The sequence below is a fragment of the Colias philodice genome, chromosome 3, assembly GCF_061535455.1.
Source record: "Colias philodice isolate Cphi_HAF_F1 chromosome 3, ilColPhil1 Martin Lab GWU primary, whole genome shotgun sequence".
Lineage (NCBI taxonomy): Eukaryota > Metazoa > Arthropoda > Insecta > Lepidoptera > Pieridae > Colias > Colias philodice.
The window spans coordinates 639836-662711 of NC_143088.1; the positions used below are offsets into that span (position 1 = coordinate 639836).

The 22876-nt window shown below is 33.4% G+C and overlaps 1 protein-coding gene across 5 annotated transcripts in view; it reads left to right on the forward strand.

Moving 5' to 3' along the window:
• The first annotated feature begins 166 nt into the window (after positions 1-166).
• Positions 167-22876, forward strand: part of LOC149489320 (uncharacterized) — a 69792-nt gene continuing 47082 nt past the window's right edge. For 4 of the 5 annotated variants that reach the window (XM_089711947.1, XM_089711953.1, XM_089711933.1 and 1 more), the window contains exon 1: positions 167-414. The gene's annotated coding sequence lies outside the window, so the exon portion shown is untranslated. Of the gene's footprint in view, positions 415-16978; positions 17004-22876 lie in introns of those variants that run through there. The other variant, XM_089711942.1, reaches the window with a different exon arrangement.

The window sequence follows — 22876 nt, forward strand, 5'->3', positions numbered from 1 at the left end:
ACATTTGATTATAATGCGTATATTTATTATATCAAGTCAATAATTTCCTTCATGTTTATTATTTTACTTTCAAACAGATATATTTTTAAGTATACACATTGAGACTAAAATATTTTATAATGGCAGCATTAAGATTTATGGCAACGTCAAAAACGGGCGACACGCTCGCACGCCAATTGCCTTGACGTTAGTTTGTGGTGTCAAGTAATGGCCGAAAGATCGGATCGTGTCCGTATTTATCAGTGTTAGCCTTATTTTGTAATGTTCTTCCACAATAGCGTTTATCTATTGCTTGTTAAGGCTGAAAAAACATTTGTGTAAATATTTTGTCCCCTTAAGACTCGTGTGTTATTTGTGTTGACGGTATAATATCGAAAAGTTTGTGATGTGATTTCGAATGAAATATTGTTATTGGTAAGTTGGCATACTATTGTACTGATTGAAGTTAAACCGTTTATATTATTAGTGTAACATACATATATTAACACCAATTGGTGTATTGCAAGCGGCCAAGCGCTTTTATATTCTGATATCTTCGAACCAAACTTGAATGGAACGAGCACCATTGAACGTCCGTCCACAACACTAACTAGTTTAGCGTACACGGTACACCCAATTAGGCCCAGTGATATTAATTATAATTACTATTTGTTACAATCATACGATTATAAAGTGTTTTAAATTACGACTTTTCCTTGATTTGGAAATCAAAGTATTTTTAATTTTAAATAGAGAATTAAAATAGAAATTAAAATGTTTGCCAAAACAACAAAGTGATCCGATATTTTTCATAACATTCTTTACCTGCTAACCAATGCAAACAAATATGTGTCTTAGGGATAGAGTTCACAAAATCTAATAAGATAGAAATATAATTACAGTTGTTACTAATAATAATAATTAACAATAAATAATTTGGAAAATCCAAAAGTGCACGCCTCATAATTTTTTTTTAATAAATATTTATTAATTATTATTTTTGTTTATTTAATAACAATTAAACCACATCGAATCAGACCCTGAAAAATGAAAGGGTTCTATTCCTGAGCATACTCAAGCGTAAGAGAAAAAAAAAGACTCGATTAGTAAAGTATTTCGGTCGCTATCGTGTTAACAAGAAAAAGGATCCGCACATACAGACACACGGACGTCCAAGACAGAACTTTTTTAAACTGTTTTTTAACTAGTTTAAATAACAAAAATGACATCAAAAATATCATGAACGTTAAAAATAGTGTTTTTTCTTAATATGTGTGTGTATGTATTATCTTACAAGTGCAATGTATGATACATAAAGACATTTTAAGTTTGAAAAATCAGATGTTTTGCGCGAAGTGACAGTAGTACCCACCTCAACGCTTCGCTTATGAGGCGTGCAAAAATGTTATTAAAATTATATGTAATTATCATGATTAGATTAAAAAAATAACAAGATAAATTAAGATTAAATCTTGAAACTCAAATTCTATGGTAAAAAATAAATTGTATATATATATCTTCTTTTTTTTATTGAATTAACTATGTGAATTCGTAAATAAGTATTGAGAGTTTAATATACCTGATATTTAGTTATTTTTTGTACTACTAAACTCATAATAACATTACTGTGTTTTACTATGAGTTACTATGTTTGTCTTTCTTTTTCATTGCAATAGAGTGATTAAAAGATATGATTTTTATGTTTCGAGACAGAGGCATCACGCTTATTTTTGCTGCAACTAAATATCTCATTCCCATGGCAATTTCTGTTGACCACAGTGGCATAGTCGATAGGGGAAAGCAGGTTCATATATATTTAGATCCTGTAATTTATATATAAATATATATATATATACTAGCGGTCCGCCCTGGCTTCGCCCGTGGTACATATGAAAAATAGATGTTGGCCGATTCTCAGACTTACCCGATATGCACAGAAAATTTCATGAGAATCGGTCCACCCGTTTCAGAGGAGTATGCAGACTAACATTGTGACATGAGAATTTTATATATAAGATATATATTATATATAGAAATCCATACAACAATGACACAAATAAAATACCATGCTTGTATGTGTGACATTTTATACTTATATTGGAATATAAAGTGTATCGGTAAATCTTATCACTACTATCAAGAAATTGATAAACATTTATTTACTGTTGCATTTGATATTATTTATTATTTTCTACTGCGGTATATTTCTATTTAATTGCATTTTTTAAGTATACAAAACTAGCTTAACCGCATGCCGTAGGTTGATAGCAAGCATTATAATTTAAATCTTATATATAAAAATGAATCGCAAAATGTGTTGGTAAGCGCATAACTCGAGAACGGCTGAACAGATTTCGATAATTCTTTTTTTATTATATTCCTTGAAGTACGAGGATGGTTTTTATGTAGAGAAAACGTAAATATGTACCACGGGCGAAGCCGGGGCGGACCGCTAGTCTATACTTATAATAAATCTGTAGAGAGGCCAATTCTGTACATGAAATATATTTAAAAAAAAACTATGAAGGGGTGATAAGGGATCGCTACTGATGCCAAAAATGCAATCAGTAAAATTTTTGTCTGTCTGTCTGTCTGTCTGTCTGTCTGTCTGTCTGTCTGTATATTCGTTATAGAAACAAAAACTACATGACGGATTTTAACCAAATTTGGCACAATTATTCTTCATACTCCTGGGCAGGTTATAGTAAAAGAATCATGTAAATCGGTGTAGAAACACCAAAGTTATACATAAAATACGCTATAAGTCATCGCGCGTGAATTACAGAATCATGCCATAAGGATTATTTTTGTGTATCAGTTGCCGCGTTCGACGCGCTTCGCGGCGGGAGCTATAAAAAGGCGGCGGGTCCGCACCCGTTTCGCGTTGTCACGGCATCACGTGTGAACGGCTGAACCGATTTCGATAATTCTTTTCTATTATATTCCTTGAAGTACGAGGATGGTTCTTATGTAGAGAAAACGTAAATATGTACCACGGGCGAAGCCGGGGCGGACCGCTAGTTTCTCATATAATTGGAACTGTTTAATAAAATTCCTTAATGTTATGTGAAGACATGAAGGTATATTTTTAGGGGAATTTTTGTATTTTTCTGTTGAAATTATTCTCCAGATAATTTAATAGTTGTGATAAAAGTTATGTAATTGTTTTACTAATAAATGTATAAACACTACACTAAAAGGTATAATTGAATAATCAATTAGGTGTAATTAATGTATAAATTATTGTAATTGGATAGCTAATTATTGGGTGTATGTCTAATTAAATGAATAATTTTATCTAAATCAGTTTGTATATTATCATAATAAATATCCTGCTTTCTTTGTTGTTATGATAACTGAACAATTTGGTCTGAAGTGTAATATAATATGTCCAAGCATTTTTTCTTTAACCCTTTTATGAATTGTTCAATGTAGGTAATGGTATTATATTGAACATTTTTTGGATAAAATAAAAAATATAACATCATATTCCATTTCAATTTTCATAATGGTACTTCAAAATTCAAATATCCGAAAGAACCCTGATAAAAAATATTAATACAATTTCCTTGAATGAGCGCTACTTTCATAAAATCATCCTTATGAAGATATAAAATGCAAAAGTCTATTACATTTTAATAGCTAAACCACCATCACCAATTTCTATGAAAATTGAAATAAAATCAAATATACTGTATATTATACTACATTGGAGTATACTAGTTTAGTATAGGACTAGTGAAAATGTAACACATCTAGAAAACATCTTATGAAATGAGAACCTTCACAGTATTTGCAAACATCAATTACGGTTAGTTAAATCATACATTACGAAAATATGTTAAATACTTAATAGATTTTTTAAAATATGAATAATTATTATAAACAAACGCATTTTTGGCGCGAGCTCTCGCTTAGTCAGTGCTTACGTCAGCTTTTATCTCAATAAATGCAAATTTAATGTTTGCACTATGTTCGCCGCACTGGTAAATATAGAATGACAGATATGGCAATATAACCAGACGCGTAATCGGGTTACAAGTGTTGCGTTATCTGAAATTGTTTGCATTGTCATTAATGTGGTAATTAATTAGTTTAAATTATATTGTGCTCTTTGAGGCGCCAGCGAGCGGTTTTTTGTTGATGTCAATATGTTTTAAGTTTCTTATGAGATGCACAGGGTTTATGAATGTTTTTTTCCTCATTATAGCTGTTGTTATTGTTGAGCGCGTTTTCTCCCCTATGCAAATATTTTGTGTAATTAGTTGAAGATACTTATATCTTTATGTCATTTTTGAACAAAAATCGGTTAACGGTAGTATGGAGGTAGTTTAAACTTTAGCATTCCAAATTTTTCTTGTACAATAGTTCAGTAGAATATTCCATACAATATACTCTCAGGCGATAACTTTTAAATTATAATGTATTACTTCTAGAATTTGTATATTTATTCAAATGCTAACAATTAAACACTCATGCAAAAACAAATACTGCTTAAGTATTCTTTGTTAAAGGTTAAATATAGATTAATGTATTTTATTTAAAATATTAAAATATACATGATTATGTTGCACACACGTTGTACCGACGACACGTGACTGCTGATTTTCCTCTGAAGAAAATCAGCAGTCACGTGCATGAAGAAAAAAAAAACAATGACCTATTATCATTTCAAAGATCTTCCTTATAACAGATCATTATATAATATACTGCACAGTTTTTTCAATGTGTTTCTAGATATATGTGTATGTATTTGTAATGGACGAATTAACATGAACGATCGTTAAGTTTTTACAATAAGTATTTATCTTATAGTATTTATCTTATAGTAAGTATTTATATATATATAATATTACGTATTCGCTCAGCGTATGGAACCTTGAAATTGATCGAGGCTTTTTTGTAAGATACGTTACGGCTGAATCGAAATCGGACATGTTGTCACATAAATTACACAGGCATTTAAATGTTCGAGGTTTGTGAAATTTATGCTTTGACTTGAAATTTTTTGTTAAGAGAGTCTTAATGTATCGTTTTCTGGAATACTACTTATTAAAAAGCAATCTTTGCTTCAAGTAGTTGGTGTTTAATAAAGCTGCTTGCCCCGACTTCGCCCGTGTTGACCCGAGATAAAAAAAATGGACTATATTACTCGGTATACCGACGTAGATTTCTAATAGTACAATAATTTTTATAATCTGTAGAGTCATGTAACAAAAACAATAAAAGAAAATTCTAGTATAAAAGAAAAAAAAATGCTGCATATAATATTAATAGCTAAAATGAATTTGCTGGAGATTTATAAAAACACAATGCAAATTGCAATTGGTTCAAGTACAGTGGTTGTATCAATAAAACATACTTTTGCATTGATTTTAAATCGATTTTTGATACCTAAGAAACGGTTATATTGCCGAGAATGTACATTTATAGAGTCTGGTCTTTATAAAAAGGAGATCATTTTGAATTCGAATTTATTAGAGACAGAGAGTATTTTTGAGATTTTGAAGCCTACACAGCAACTTTACAATTTTGTACAGATAGACAATAAAAAGGGCGTGTTTCCACAACCTCTACAATAGTTTATTTTGCGTGTTTCTTTTAAATTAACAATATTATTATTTATTACGTAACGGACCGCGCCTGTATATTCAATGTGCACAAGGCTGCGGAGGTCGGCCGCGGCGGCTCAAGGGTGAGCCCTGATACAAAGGTGCTGTTGACCAACGGCATGTGCTGTGCATGATAATTGTGAGGAATTTGTGCAGATTTATATTGGTGCTAATAGGTATTGGATGTTGATGAGTTCGGTTGCACCTTAGGTTGCACGCGTTAATCTTAGTGTTTAGGAATGAATGGTTGAAAGCGAACAATTTTGTGATGGATAGATTAGGGGAATGTTTGACAATGCTTTAGGGTGCACTCACACACATCAGTCACCGTCAAGTCACCGATGACTGATCGGTGACGGTTTGTGTACGTATCCACAAACACCAGTCACCGTCATGTTGTCCGTCAGTCACGTCGCCGGTTTGACTGAATCATTGAACACATACATCAGGTTAGTCAGTGATTAGACGTGTGTCACGCTAGAGAACATGTAGCAATTATTGACGGTAGCACGACGCTGACTGAACTGAGACGTGACGGCACCGGGTGAGTGGGGATAAAAGTATGGTACATGTATGGAAAGATTATTTGACGTGCCTGACCGGTGACGTCACTGATAGATTTCGTGCCGGCGACTGTCGTGTGGGAACAGAGTCATACTAGAACTATTGATACATATTTTTTTTTAATCCTGTCCGGTGACGTGCCGTAACGGTGACTGATGTGTGTGAGTGCACCCTTAACGTGACAGTATACGGCCAATAGGAGCGTAGCAACATTGAATTTTAATTTATTAATTATTACGAATTGTATGAAAGACGCGATTTTAATGACAATATAATTTCTCCATTTATTATTATTTCAAATGAAATGAACTAAAGCAATTTTAATTTGCTGTTAATTATCATAGCCCTAGAGGGAAGCATAATTAAAAACAATTAAATTGTCGTAATCAGTATGGATCAAAAATTGTTTGAAATAAATAATGATTTAATCACGTCATGTGCAATGCATTGCCGTTTTGTAAGTCAGTGGGGCATCGAATAATACACATTAGACACACCTACATCGAGTTATGTAACTGAAAAATATTTATCGAAAGTCACGTATGTCGCACTCTAATTGTTTTCGTTTTCATTATGTTTGTAAATGTCTAAGTAAGGGAATGAATCGACTGAAAACGTGTTAGATTTTCAAGCGACTTGAAAAAAGGAGGTCTCTGTTCGTACGTATTTTTTATTTGAGTAACAAAGAGGTAACAAACCTCAAATTTTGACTGGGTGAACCAATTTGGATGTTTGCTTTCCAATTTGAAAGCTTGTGTCTCCGGATTGGTAACTACATATTTCAACGTTAAATTTTATCTAGTTCTGACAATTTCTAAGCGATTTAGACTTTTTGTTAAAAAATAATGATATCGAGCCAAAAAAATATTAACTACTTCCGCTCTTTTATGTTATGTTTCGTTAAAAGAAAATAATTTTTCATTTCCGCTTAACCGCGACTGTTCGGGACACCAAAGCGAGGCGTGCAAGTGACAACTTCGCCAGAAAATGTTTTGAATTGTAGATAAATTTGTGCAATGTTTGTTGTCCATTTTCCACAGGGAAAAATTCTTTGATCTTTCTGAGTTTGTTTTTATTAAGCAATTCATAATTTTAGTAGGTACTTAATAGCGGGTCGCGGAAGAATTCTAACAAATACCCGCGGCCCCATCATTAAAGCGGCTCGACGGAACACAGTGGGGTTTTAGTCGGTAAGAATCCGACATAACCCACGGCTCCTTCAACGCCGTACAAAAATCATGGAGACAAGGCGAAAAACTCTCTACCTGAACTTTCGAATTCTCATCTGCACTCAGTTGGACAGCTTACAAGTGACGTCATAGTGCTGAATCTTATTATTTTATGCTCTTATATCGTTCTAGATAGGTCACCTGGTGGGTCAAATGACCCATAATTTTTTCAACACGGGCCTGTAGTCTAGTTGACTATTCTTCCAAATTCAGTTTTAAAAACGGTCCTCCAAAAAGATGATAAGCATAAATTCCATATAAACGCTCATAACAGAATTACACAATGAATCCACATCCACATTCATAGAAATTTACCTTCTTCGCGTTCTGTAATTAACGTTAAATAATATTAAATATGCATACGTAATGACCAACAAAAAATGTGACTCAAAGCAAAGTACATTCGTAGTCTGTGAAATTAAATGACACTATAAGCGAGCTTGGTAAAACCGAGCATCATTGGAACACAATGGAATCTTTTGGACCGAAATAATTTCGACTAATGGATGTAATTGGTGAAAAATTTCACATAATGCCGCGTTAACTAAGCTGACGTAAGTTGGATACTCAGTCGATGAGCTCCAATGAGCTCCAATGAGCAATACAAATCTTTTGTACAATTACAAAAGATTTGTATTATCTTTATTCTGAACTAGATGACGTTTGTGTTAATCTGCAGTGGCCTCATGGTAATTAGATTGTTTTTAAACTGTGGCCTCATGCCGTTCTTCAGATGTATAGGGGTGTTGATGGCTGTATAAGCATGGATACACTCGCCGGTGTTAGTTTGCTTTGTGATTTTGATGATGGGAATGCAGCTGTTGCTATTTTTGGATGTGTTTAAAATCGATGTAGAATTGTAGCAGGAACATTCCTAACTCTCCTTACAATAACTGCTTAGTATACCGAAATATTGTTTAAACTGAATAACTTATAATTTATTTATGAATTCTACAAAAAAAAAGGTTTTGTTGTCCAATCCAAAAAAAAATCGGTGTCAGAATTTGGTTTACGAATGGAAATGAGCGGTCAGTAATAAAAATGCGTTGTGTTAAAATTCTCGAATAATAATTAGCCAACGTTTATTAGGTCCTTGATAGAAATGTTGCAATACCGCCAGTTTTTAAAGACAAGAACTTGACACAAATATGACGCTGTAAGCGGGGCAGGGTCGCGCAGTATTATATCAGTTCAACCACTCTACTCTTGCATTGTTATCAGCTTATAAGAATTTATATATGTGTGTGACAGTAGACGTGTTTGTATCATTTTGTAATTATGGTATAAATAGTATTATGTATATTTGAGGTACATTTGTTATGTTCTTTCTCGAGCCTTATCTAAAATAATTAATTTGTCTGTTTATCGCAAAAGTGCTGCAGATCAGTTCTTTGTGATAGAACAGTCCCTCCTGAAAAAGAGCAGGTGATCTGAGTCAATATCACGATATTAGTATTACATATTAATTTATGAAATTGTTACAACATTTACATCATTCAGGTCGCGTGACTTGATTATGATGAAATTTTTGTTTGTTCAATAAAGAGCTCGTAGCTACACCTGCCTATGTAACTGGAGAAATATTTCGGCCAGGCTCTCGCGTGTCCTAAAAATGCCACACTAATCAACAATCAGAGCTGATTGGAAAGCCGTTAACAAAAGCAAACAAAAAACAATGCCCTCGTAAAACCGAACTAACTTTAAACATCGATGGTTTTTGAAAATAAACAACAAACGAGCTCGAACAATGGTCGCGATGTTTGCACTATATTTGCACGTCACAATGCGCGTTTAGCGATGTGCAAACAAGTGGAGAGGATTGTTTGCGAACGATACTTGTATCTCATATCGAGTTGATATGTCTGGTTGAATGAGCTCCCCTTGTGATTGCGCCTCGTGATCGTCTTGATTCGTTTGCTTTGGTATTGGCTTTGTGGACGCATGGCTCCCTGGCTTTAGCGCTGTTCAGATGAATAAGGACATTCTTAGGTCATTAAAAGTTGTCTTTTATCTATAATAATGTCATCCTATTTCGTCTGTTAGACCATTTTCTTCTACCTCATCTGTGCCTACTATAATTTCATGCAAATATAGATTTAAATCCGTATAAGACTGACAATAAACCTTTTGATATTTATGGTATGCGTATGTCGCTTACCTTTCGCTCGTTTACTTTCTACAATTAAAAGGAATCTTGAAGAACCTTATATGTTCACGAATTACATAATTACTACGCCGACTTTAAAATAAATTTCGGCAAACATCTTGTCTGATTAGTATGGAATGAAAACAAGGTTCAATTAGCGCGTAATTTGACGTAACAACTCGTGGGTAAATAATTATGAAAAATCATGCTACTTTAAATGCAATAATTTAGATTCAAATTGAGATGGAGAATTTTTTAATTACGGCCGTTTATTTCCGCAATTATTGCCAGTGGTTCGGCCGTAAACTAGATTAGTCAAGGTTTTGATTGAAATTTGTTGCTGTTTATTAACACTCCGTTATAGCTTTGGGTGCCTTGGGGTCGCGGTATTGTTTTCTCAATTAAGGTGGTAGGGTGTGTTTACGAGAATTAATGGTTCTCCTGGGATTTTCACCTCTGAGCAGTTTTAGCGTAGTCGAAAGAAATTGTCTATTTCTTCTAATGTATGAAACTGCATATAACAGGCAAAATAATATCACTTATTTTAGCTATTAATTCAGTTTGTCGAAAATCAATCTTCTCTAGAAGGAATCTAGGAATAAATAAACAATCTAAACATTTATATTGCATATAGCATTTAACCTTATTTCTATCGGATTCCATTGCAAGTTCTAGTAATACGAGTAGGTTCCTAAACAATATATTTCCGGCGTGTAAATATGGCGAACGTATGAGACCGTCATGCTGAGCTGAGCTGGCCTTGCCGTGTAGACAGACGGACGACGGTCAAAGTCAGTGCCACATCTGATGCTAATAATTATTGCTCGTTTGTCGCTACCGGCTATATGGTTTCATGCCATTTATAAATGGACAAATGTCCTTATTGATTTTGTATAACTCTTACGCAAGGACAGATCGTTATTGGAATCGATTGAGGAAAACGTCCGTTTGGATTATCTTTAAATTTCGCAGCCTTAAAGTGTTGCATGTGACCAGGGTGTTTTAATGGTTTTCCTCTTTTGTTATTAAATGTTAATCCTGTTTTTCATCTTCTTTTCTTTGTTACCATTACAAGCGATTACGTAGATTTCCACATATCTTCTAACGGACGCGAGTACAAACAGGGCAATCCGTAAGCAAAACTAATCGTTTAGCATTATTAGAACGGGCCATCAGCATAAGATTTATAGCCCACTGAATAAGTTCCCAAGGCAGTATTATCTGGAGCCGGCCTGTTTTTATTGGCGTGTGTCCTTGGTCTGAATGCGTGTTGACACGGATCGCGAGGACGACGGCCTCTACCCTCTTCTCGTCCTTTATATAGATCGTTCTATCTATTTGTTACTCTTGTGGAGTTGTCTAGACTGCCTGAAATTCTGTGGGCGTATTTCGGGAATGTGATATTGTAGTGTGTTGATGAAACTAACTTTGGTCAGATGTAAGGACACGTGTTGATTGGTTTACACTTGGTGGAATATCCTTTGTTGTTGTTGTTTGGCAATAAACTTTGTTTTCTTGCTGTTTGTTGACCTCCAGCATTGTTTACGAATCTGATATTTCGGCAATTCGGCATTCTTAAACGTTTAGGAACAAATAACATATTGTACATGTACCTACTATCGAATTTAATCTTTATTAACCAAGAATTTAAATAAATAATAACCATAACAAAGACGTCTTTAAAATGTAGTTCGAAAATGGTTTCGTGATACAAGTCTGCAGTTTAAACATATGTTTGTATTGTAAACACAGACGTAACGGTATTATTGTGTGTAGTGCCAGACGTCGTGTTAGATCGCTTGACCTTTGGGGGTTAGGAGATAAATGCATGTGAACATCGCAACGAAGATTTGTGGTACCTCTGTCATATCAATTAATTAAATGTTCTCTGTTCTTTGTACTTTATGTTTCTTTAATTGATATTCTTGGAAGAACTTTAAATGATTTGTTGGATTTTTTTTAATAGTCAAGGTTAGATACAGCATGTGCATGTACTTTTTTAAAGTGTGTTATTTAATGCTTGATAATGTCTATCTCACCTTTATGCATTACAATTGATAAAAGTCTAATCTCTAAAATCAAGTTTTCGTTTACTTACTCATACATATTTTGGTGAGTTGACTATTGTTGGATGCAAATTGTGAGTGACCGTTACAAAAGTGCGGCCGGCGGGAGAGACTAGTTCGGATGCGGTTAGCCCCGTGAGTGACCTCGATTGTACTCTATTACTTTGTTGTTGTTTTCGAGTGGATCTAGGCGCTAAATCTGTTTTCCCTATCTTGGGTATAAAAGGTCTATTGGTTCAGGATTACGAGGTGTTTCGATTTCATTTTGTAGGGAATTTGGGCGTAAGCATGGGTTGATTTTTTGTAATCCGGATTTTTTTATCAAAAGCTTTCTATAGCGTTATTAATTTTTAAATCGATAACGTATGCTGCTGAGTGCAGAAGTCTTTTTTTAACCGACTTCAAAAAAAGGAGGAGGTTATCAATTCGGCCGGTATGTTTTTTTTTTTTTTTTTTTATGTATGTACACCGATTACTCCGTGGTTTCTGGACCGATTTACGTGATTCTTTTTTTGTTCGATGCGGGATGGTGTCGAATTGGTCCCATAAAAATTTTATTCGGATAGGCCCAGTAGTTTTTATTTTATGAGCATTTTTGTCTGTATTTGTAAATGTTGCAAGTGCAAGTTTGAAGTCGGTTGTTTTTAACGCAGTTATTGACTTGTATTGGTTGCTATTCGAAGTGAACTAATTTTATGTTGCAAAACTAAAGGGGATAAGAAGAACCTTGTACTAAAAACATCTTACAACATTTGAAATTGTACATCACGCTTATCGTTTCTGATCAGAAGTCTATAGGAAATACCCAAATAACTTGGCGGAAACCGGTTCATCAGTAAACAGTTAAAACGCATGTTGGCATGGCGTGTTTGGGTCGGTCTAATCTTGAGGTCAATTCAATTTGTCTCTAGGTGTGCGACTTTAAAAATGCGTTCAGTAAATTAATGGACGACGTGGTGATTTAGGTGGTGTTGTGGGTCAGGTTTTCAAGGTGAAAAGGGACGATAAAGGTTTCGTCCTTTGAGCTTTAGTTTTATCAATTGTCATGAATTGGAATCAAATCTGTTTTCATAAATGTGTAATAAGAGCATTAAATAAGAGAATATAAAGGATGTAGGAATGTTGAGTATTATGTTATTGCTTATAACAATACGATAGATAGATGCAGCAATTATTTTAGAATGCGCAAATATCTTTTCAACGATATAAAATATAGTGTACTGTGTAATACATATTGCATTGTTGGATATCAAGGTTATATCTTCGGCATTTACCCCATCGTACAAAAAAATACAAGCCTATAACTTCATCGTTATCGATTTAATGTTTTTTATTGACAAATCTAGAATCTTCTATAATATTTAAGCTAAAATTATTCTTGCAATGTTTTATAAGGCTGCTAGTCTTGATTGTGGGTCCCTCACGCCGACAAAGCTGACGTCACGACACTGTCCACTTGCGTGTTTCGGGTCAACGCACTACAACAGTTTGCACACATGCACCAATTAGTGTTTAGTGTACCGAGCAACGAGCTAAGGCATGCCTAATGTTTCGGACATGGCAACAGCTCTTTATTAGAGTCAGACTGTGACCCACCTATAAAAACTACACTTATCTATTCAAGTAGAGTTTGTAATTTTGAGAATATCTGAGTATGTAAAAAGTGATCAGAAACGACGGAGTGAAAATTTTTCAAAGGATTCTTGAGTGCATAGCTTAAATTTTTTAAACGTTTGTGATGTGATATCGCAAAAGTTCAAGAGAGAGAGTTCGAAGATGTCGAAATTGTTGATATAATGTCAAATTATACTGTTTCCAAGTTTCTTCTGGCAACTTCTTAAATGGATGGGAAAAGTTTTAACTATAGTGTCCCGTCATTACTTCGGAAAATGGAATATTCCACTTAAGATTAATGTTTAAATAAGTGCTAGAAACAAGCAAATTTATAAAATGTAAAGCAGGTGTTTTAAAATACAATTACCACGATAATGTATTTTAAAATAAAACTTGCAAAGCGATGAACTCAACTGCAGATGTACCTACAGTCGAAAAACATTAAGAATACATTGACCCGGATATATATAATCTAGACTTGGCCATTTATCATAATATCTAAGGTGGGCAGAGATAAAAGAGTGAAATCGAATGTTAAAGAAATTCTGATTATTTTCAATGGTTCTGGTACAATTAGCCTTGGATTTAACTGTATCTATAGATAGTCTAAAAGGAAATCGGCATTCAAGTTTGTCAGTCTGTTATCTGCTAACTTGAATTTCAGAATTTACTGACCTACGAATTCGACGCTATTCTGAGCAGTAATATAAAATCTTATGCTTCATGCTCGTTTGATACATTTATTTGAGATAAAAAATAAAAACCTTACATTTAAATAAGTTTTTAAATAGATGCTTTAGGAATGAAAAGGAACGGATGACCAGCATGTTGTAAAATCAATAAACTTAACGATATGCCGTTTCCAAGTACCTACCCGCATTTCGCTGGTTATGGCCTAAAGTTTTTATCAGTTCCGCGGTAAACCCTCATGAAATGTCTGAGACAGAAATTGAAGTAGTCATTTATTGATGACGATGGAATGATTCGTTTCTTAAAAATCGTCTTAACTAGAAGATATTGAACAATTTCAAGACTGGAACATTAAGGCGAGTTGACTCATACTTAATTTCAGAAATATCACCAGGAACAAACACAATACACGTAGGTATTATACTTTTTGCAAACATTAAATAGAATTTCCATTTAATCTCATGTTATCAGTCGCAATGATAAACAAGGTAATTCCCAATTTTCTATGCTCGTAAAATCATTTAATCTGAATCATCGTTATTATTTAGAATGCTATCGCAGCTAATTAATTGTAAATCGATAGAGTTATCGAAATTACTGTCATTTAACCTATCTTAATCGTAACATTCGAAAACTATTATTTATCAATATGATTAATGGTATTTGTATCCGTTTGAGTTTTGTTTTTACAATCGAATCGGGTAAATTTTATTTTCTAGTTTTAGAGATGATAACATGAGCTCTAAATGAAAAGTTTTTCACGATAGTTTCATAACTTTTACCTACTTTCTTTATTTTGCTCGATTTGCTTTATTGTTTTAGTTACTATTCGATCAAAACTTTGAGTTGTCAGATTATTTCGTTGCATTTTCAGAAATAATGAAACAGAATGTTTATGTATTGTATGTATTTTCCACTGTAAAAAAGGTTCGTCGAGCTCTAATGGTTCCCTACCTATTTATAACTTGCTCTAATACAATTATATTTATTATCTCTTTTAATATTATAGTTACTGAGAAGTGCTTACGTTGTTAAATGTTTGTTACCAGGTGAAACGTAAGATAATGTATTTGTAATTGAACGTAGTGAACGAAATAGAGATATTGTTAATTGACGTCATAATAGGCACTTATGATAACAGCACCAAGTGTTTTACTGTGGCAGTATCTGATAATGCTTTGATAAACGTATTTGAAGTTTAATTTTATTTACGAGTGCATTACCTATCGTTCTTTGTTAATTTCGCTGTGAAAACAAGGATATTTGAACGTTTGTGTTTGAAATACTAATTGTATACTGATAAGAGATGAAAGACGTTGTAATTAGAAATAATATTTACTAAAAAGATGAGACTTATAAAAAATTGTATTGTTTTATACGTATGTCGCGTAAGTGGGGAGTGTTTTCGAAACTAGAAGACGTTTCAATTGAGTAGTTTGGGTAATTTTTATGAAAATCCTCAACCGCTTTCGACCTAATCAAGGATAATTAATTAAAATCAAGCATATGAAATGTTCCCAAGCTATGCTAAGTGTGTGGAAACTGCAATGCCCATATGTTCGTAACAGATGTTCGGTCGGGAGCAAGTGGCCCGTTGTGCAATCGGTAGGGCTTAATGGGCTCGGTTATCAGATGTTGATTATGGATGCAGTCTGATTTTTTTTTAGTGCAGTGGTGTGTTGTGTAATTGGGAAGGATTTTGTTGTAGGTACTGTAAATGTTTTAACAATTTTCAAATTTCTAGTTTTTATTGGCAGATGTGGTGGAGGTGCGTTTATTGTTCTATATTTTGGACAAGTAGCTCATGGTGTAGATAAATTTGAGGCGAAACTAATTAATAGCGAAAATAAATAGAGTGCAGTGTTTGTTTTTCTCAAAATTGACAATGGATGGATATGTTAGAATGGAAAACATGACATCTCTTACAAGTACGATATTTTTAGATATTTCGCAATTTCTACGTTATTGTGAAAAACAAGTGCCCATTGGTGTGTGACGGTGCATAATATGTTTACGTGTTTGTTGTGTGTTCGTGTGTGTGTGACATGCGATACTTCCCTCGAATGTACTCGCGCCTCGTGACTGTTACACGATATATTGATAATTATTAATTAGTCATGTTTTACAATTTATAGGACTAGCGGCTCGTGATGGCCTGTGTGTAGTTGTGGGCCTAATGGTGAAAGAGTTTATAAATCGATTGAGGTTGAGTTCATTCGTTCGTTGAGTGAAGTCTTTCATCTTTATAGTTATTTAAAAAAAATTGTACCTGTTCATAGGTATAGTGGATATTTGCTACGTTTCATCACAGTTTCACTAACAATTCAGTAATCTGTCGCTTAACTAGTAATTTTTAGGTTTCGACTGGACATGGCATGATTTTAAGTTTCTTTTGAAATTTTATATTTGCTCTTACTGCTACAGAACTAATAGAAATAGTAATCTCATAAGAACCCCTTATTTAGAACATTTTTTGGTTTATTTTTTGCCATGTCAGTTTTTGTTATTATCTTCTGCTTTATAATCGTGAATTCAGTAAAACAAGCGCCTTAAATTTGGCCGTGAAATAAAAACTTTTCAGAGTTCCGTAATTTCGAGTCACGATTTTTCCTGATAACCAGCGGTCTAATGGGTATGTCAGGAAATTATTTCGAATTTAGAGAAAATCGGTATTTACTTTAGATTTATTATTTTTCAGTTTGTGTTTCGGAATATTTTTAGTTTAACATTATCGCCAAATAAAAAGGGCATCTAAACCTAACCTTATCAAATGGAGAACTGTATAAAGCAGAAAACGTGTACAATGAAAAGTTGGCGTCGCTTATCCGTCGATCAGTTGATTTGATACGGAACCAAAGCACGCGTGACCGACTCACATTTGTCGATTTTCGTACTTTAAAGAAACCGTGACCGTATCTCACCGACCGTCAAGTCGCGTTATTAGGCGAGTTTTTGTCGGCGAAACAATTTCGGTCATCAACCGGCGCGGTGGCGTGACGGTCAGTTGTCGGTACTCGGCTAATTTTTCGCGGCTTTTTTGTGCGTCTTCGCTTCGTGATTCGTAGTTTTCGTAATGTGTTTTTGTGGTAGCGTTTTTTTATTGGTAAATAGTTTTTGGTTTAGTGACAGCTGCTAATCGATATTTGAAACAAGTAAATTGTGCAACTGTGTAAATATATTGTTTTAGATATTTAAAGTGATCTGGTTGAATTTACAAAGTATCTTAAGTGCCCAAACGCATCGGCTGTAGGCTCTGTTACTTTTTGTCTCTTGACAACAAAATTTAGCTAGCAAATACATAGATATCTGCCTTGTTTCATACTAAAAGTTCATAAATAACAACATGCTCTTTAATAACAGTATTAAATTGTCGTTGAAAGATTATATTCCAACATGTTCTTTTATAATTTATTGCTTCCAATATCTTACTATTTTTCTGCAATTTTTTACGAGGTTTTAATAAAGTACATTTGCGTGAGATCGATTAAAGCATCAACTTAGTTTTTAGGAAACCAATTAACGTTTTTTTGTTTTCGCCCACAGACTAAAAATAACATCCACCATTCAAATCAAGTTGATTTATAAATACCGTCTTGTGTGTTTTTAACTAAAGCGTTAAGTTTTATTGTTATGTTATTAGGAAATGGCTTGAAATAAAACTCCATAATACGATAAGATATCAATATATTCAAAACAAAAGAAGAAGGAATGTAACTACGGTAAAGTAAGGTAATGTTTTCATTTGGGAGTTGATTAGGAAAGTTTCTGTATGCCCCTGAAGCGCGAAATTGTAGTTCACGGTTGTTTTGGTAATAATAACATTGTATTTGACTAGACGTAGGTACTTATAGTTCGTTTTTGTGTGATATCTATGAAGGAAGTCTCATTTGCTGTTGATAACGTAATAATTGTATTACATAATAATATAATAACTAGGTAGGCGGGTTTATATTTCCAAGCGTACCTACTCCTAAAGTCAATTGGAATATGGAGAAAATGTTATGTATTGATAGCTATATAATATTTAGTTGGTATAGAGTAAGGATAAAGGGTCTGCTATCGTAAATTGCAGCAGTTTTATGCTTCTTTGTCAAGGCAATATAATTCATACTGCGTCAGTACTCAGTCGTTTTGATTTATAGCTATAGAAATGGGGACAAACGTAAATTGAATAGGGATAATTTAAGCTCAGTTACTATGGGTTCGGGGTTTTCCTGCTAACCTTACGTAAGTTTGGTGCTGAGTAGGTAAGTGTCTATTATTAGATTGTTTTTTCCGCCCCGGGGTGTATATTAAAGTTAAGTGGGTAATTTGTAGGGTTCCGACTCTGTAGTAAATCTATAAGTAGTACAGGATTATTAAGATTTTCAAATTTCTATCTAGTGTTTTGCTAAAATGTTGTGCTACCAATTCCACCTACAATTCTTCCTGTTTTCGTGTTCATCATCATCATGGATTTCTTAGGCATTACTAGAAGGCATTACTCGACCCTCGGCTATTTGTTTTTCGTGATAGAAACTTATTACTGTTATTGGCATTTCTTTGCAAAACTTGTAATTTCTGCTCCATCGTACTTTTCTAATAACACTCATACCTCATTAGTGTTTTTGTTTTTACTTACTCCTGCTCCTCTGGACTTCTCTAATTATACACATAATGCGTGTTACAAACAAGTCTTGTGATTGGTCCAATTCAGTAAGTACACCTGTAGATGGTGACGCAATAAACGCGCATCGTCGCGTGCGCCGAGGTCGCAGTGCCACGACGCGAGTTTTTGTTTGTGCGTACTGAAAATTGTGGTTTACTTCAGTTGTTAGTACCTACATTAGAATGTGGTTCGATAAGGATTTCTTGGTAGATAATGTAGTTGTTTTTAGATACAGAAATGGGGAGATTCCGAGATTGTCTAAATATATTTTACTAGTTGGTTTAGATTAGGTAATTTGAATATAATGCTGCTCAATTCTACATTCTGCTGTAGGTATTCTTGATTTTATTTAAACGTGTCTAGTTTTTAATGTAACACTTATGTTTCTTGTAATTCTTCCCGGTTTGTTTGCAAACAATTCCTTAAAGTTGAAAATAAAACGTTTAAACTGTATAAGTAATTGTTGAAGTCATATATTATTTGTTACATTTAGAAGAATATAATAAGACTGTAATTAATAATTAATGAAACAATGTAAACAAACGTTGGTATTTCTAATAAATAAATAAAATATTCATCGAGGCGTCTTAATATAGGTTCACATATTTGGCTTGATTTTAATTGCAAATTCCTCTATTATCAGTGGATCTATTTTTATAGGTATGTTTAGAAATCACTTTGTCATACAAATTTATTTATATATTTCAGATTGTCTTCAGTGTTATAAAATAAGTCTTGGAGATAAAAATTTAAAGTATTTCAACGATTTTGAATAAATAATAATAAATATCTTCAAAGAATTTGTATAATAATTATTGTAGTTTAATATGTAATTAAATAAAATAATTGTAGTAGCGTGGGGTAAAAATAATAATAATGTATATCGAACAGTTTTCTCAATTGGGTTTCCCGAAATTGATTTGACAGGAAATTAAAGAAACAAGGACAGTGGCTCTCAAAGTTTAAAGAGGGGTCACCAAAAGTTTCCTATTAGATATTTTTTTTTATTTATATGTAGCAAATTAATAAATTAATAATTGAATAAGTATTTTCAGACATGTTGTCTATAAAAAGCAAAATTTTGTCCTATTTTAAGAAAATTAGCATAGATTTACACTTTATAATAGCGTAAATATTGCAACAAAAAATAGAAAGTTTTTAGTCTTCTCATGTGATGTAGAAATTATGCATGCTTTTCTTTTGAGCATATTTTGATGATATGAGGTAAATACTGGGTATCAAATTTAATGGTCAGATATAAACTATTCATTGTTATTTTATGTGCATTAACTATTCATTATTTTAATTCTGTCGTATTAAAGTTGTTTTAAAGTAAATAAAAAGCTGTTTTTGTCTCTCTAAAGTGCATTTTAAAGATTTACTGTTTGTGAGGAATTATAATTATACTTACCGAGTTACCGACCTACGTTACCTACACAGATTCGATTCTTAGGTTGATGGTTGTTAAAGTTTAAAAATATAATTCTCTTTAAATATAATTATAAAAAGAAAGAGAAAATAATATTTTTAAAATCGCATTATTAGGTAAAACATTCACGTCTTTATTATTTTATTTTATTTATTTTAAAATTTACGACCATTAATTACTATAGTTTCGAAGTAATTGTTGAAACTGGTATGGATATACTTAGTTGAATGTAAGTTATGACGTCAAGATCGCATGTGTGTGAATTGGCATACATTGTTTTGTTATGTGTGTATGTGAGTGTTTAACATGAACGATTTGGCTACATTGCGTAGGATTTTAAGTAAATAATGTTTATTATACAGTGGATTTCGGTTATAACGACGGCGGAGGGACCACTTTAATGTTGTCGCTATATCCGGAGGTCTCTATATCCGAAATAATAAAAAATTGATACGTAACTGATTCATAATTTTAACTTCATGCACGTGCTAAGTAATCCTACACAGAAACAAATCACTTGACCATCTGCGAATGTAAACAAAAGATTCTTATCCTTTGTTTACATTCCTACATAATACAAGCTTAATAGTTAAAGTTGATGAATGAGTCTTTGCGCCTTTGCCGACTCCGTCTCAATATCCGCAATGAATTTCTAGGAATCTGTCCCAAATAGTTCATAAAAACAAGTCGTTATACCCGAATTAGGCGTTATATCCGGAGTCGCTATTGCCGAATGGATTTATACGAAAGTATGCTTCAAATTCTAGGGACGTAAGTTCGACGTCGCTATAACCGAAAGGTCGTTACAACCGAGGTCGTTATTAATGAAATCCACTGTATTTAATTGTAGTCTAGTGGGAAGATTTGAAATTTCGTAATCTATTAATAAAGATTATCACACTTTCTGTTTTTATTACTGTTGCGCTTAGCTTCTTTTTATTAGAGAAAATGTCATAACTGTTGTTGCATACGTATTTTGTATGTGTTGATGAAATTTTGTAATTTCATAACTAGGAAGATGAAAATCCATACTAATATTATAAATGCGAAAGTAACTCTGTCTGTCTGTCTGTTACTCAATCACGCCTTAACTACTGAACCAATTTGCATGAAATTTGGTATAGAGATATTTTGATACCCGAGAAAGGACATAGGATAGGTTTTATCCCGGAAATCCCACAGGAACGGGAACTATGCGGTTTAAACTTCTTTGACTGCGTGGGCGATGCCGCGGGTAGAAAGCTAGTATAGTATATGTTTGGACTTATATCATCTGTAGATATAATAGTTTGCCCTATTTATGGTAATTACTTTGTATTTTATTATAATAAAAAAGATAGTCAACAAGCCAATCACTATTTGATGTTAACAGTAGATACCTACATATTATAATTATGTGCTCGTATTTTAATTTATGTTTGGTACTCTATCCCATATTAACGATAAACACGTGTGAGACACACTTAACCTAACCGCTATCAAACTAAAGTTAAATTTGAAAGCTAACGACCTCTTACATCAGCGGCGCTAATGCATCGCCTATCGATGCACTAAAACGTGTCCCCATTATGATAGCGAGGCTTAATTAATTGACAATTAAGTCCCCTTTCCCCTCACTTTACCCCTTCCCCTTCCCCGCTACCCCCCCTTGCCCCCTCAAGAACAATCCCCCGTAACGGTTAGCGGCTGGCACTCTGCCAAGTAGGTACGGTATTACGCGAAATGACTGCCTGTTTTATATCGGATATACGTTGTATGATCTCGATTCTTTAGATGCGAGATTGTAGGCTGAGAGCTTAAGATCGAGACCGTAGTATGTGGTTGTATTGTGAAAGGAGGTGTTGAAGAATGGTAGATGTGGCTTTTTTGTTGGAAAGTGACGTGATTTGTATGTCCTTGGTTCTGTTTGGATTTCAATTTGGGTTCCAGGTTCTATGTTTATGTTTACATACAAAAATAACCGCACTGATGTATTTTCAATACCTCTGTAGATTTTTCTCTTAGCTGAAACATTTAATTTCTAATTTTTTTTAGATACAAGATAATATAAGCTACATCAAGGATAGATGATTGTTTCATGTTAGCAATTAATACTGCTCAGATTTTTTGTTCTAGTAAGTTTCACAGATAAAAGCCTAATAATATTCATCAGATCTTACGCTACACTGTAGCTGTGTGTTTTCCATGAAAATGAAACACGGGGAGCGGTGTCGAAACCGTATACATCGTCTGTACTGAAATTTATAAACATCTTTTGTTTTTCAAGTACTTGGGATTATGGCGGCCTTTCTTGAGATTGGGAGGAATTTATGTCGATGAAAATGTGATGGGAAAATTTGGTCGATTTAATTTAACTAAGTAATGATAAATGGAAGTGAAATGTTCGAAGTGTCTTAGATTAACAAAAATAGTTCAAAATTATATCCGATTTTTTAAGTCGTAACTTAAAATGTATATCATCGAGTTAAAGCTAGTAGCTAGGCTAGCTAGGTAGCTAATTTAGTTGAAAGTATAAAACATAACAATCAGTGCTGATTGCAAGTTATTTATTGCTATTTGCAACTCAAGATATTGATCTAATTACACGCTAATCGCTTCTGACGGTTAAGTAAACTGAATAGTTTAACTTTCATGAACTGGCTTGAAAAGGTTGTCCTTATTTTTATTTCTGACTGTATGCTATAGATATGAAAGCATGTTTTGATTATTAGAGTCTTGGTCCAGTCATCGTGAAGTTTCATTGTGTAGATTGTTAAGATTTCATTGAGGGAGATTGTTAAGATGATCAGCTAAATTCTAGTTCTGATTGTTCATCTATTTTCTAAACTCTTTGATAATTGACTAAAGTTGTAATAAGTTAGACTGAATATCTTTCAGAAATCGTAAATTAATGTCTGAA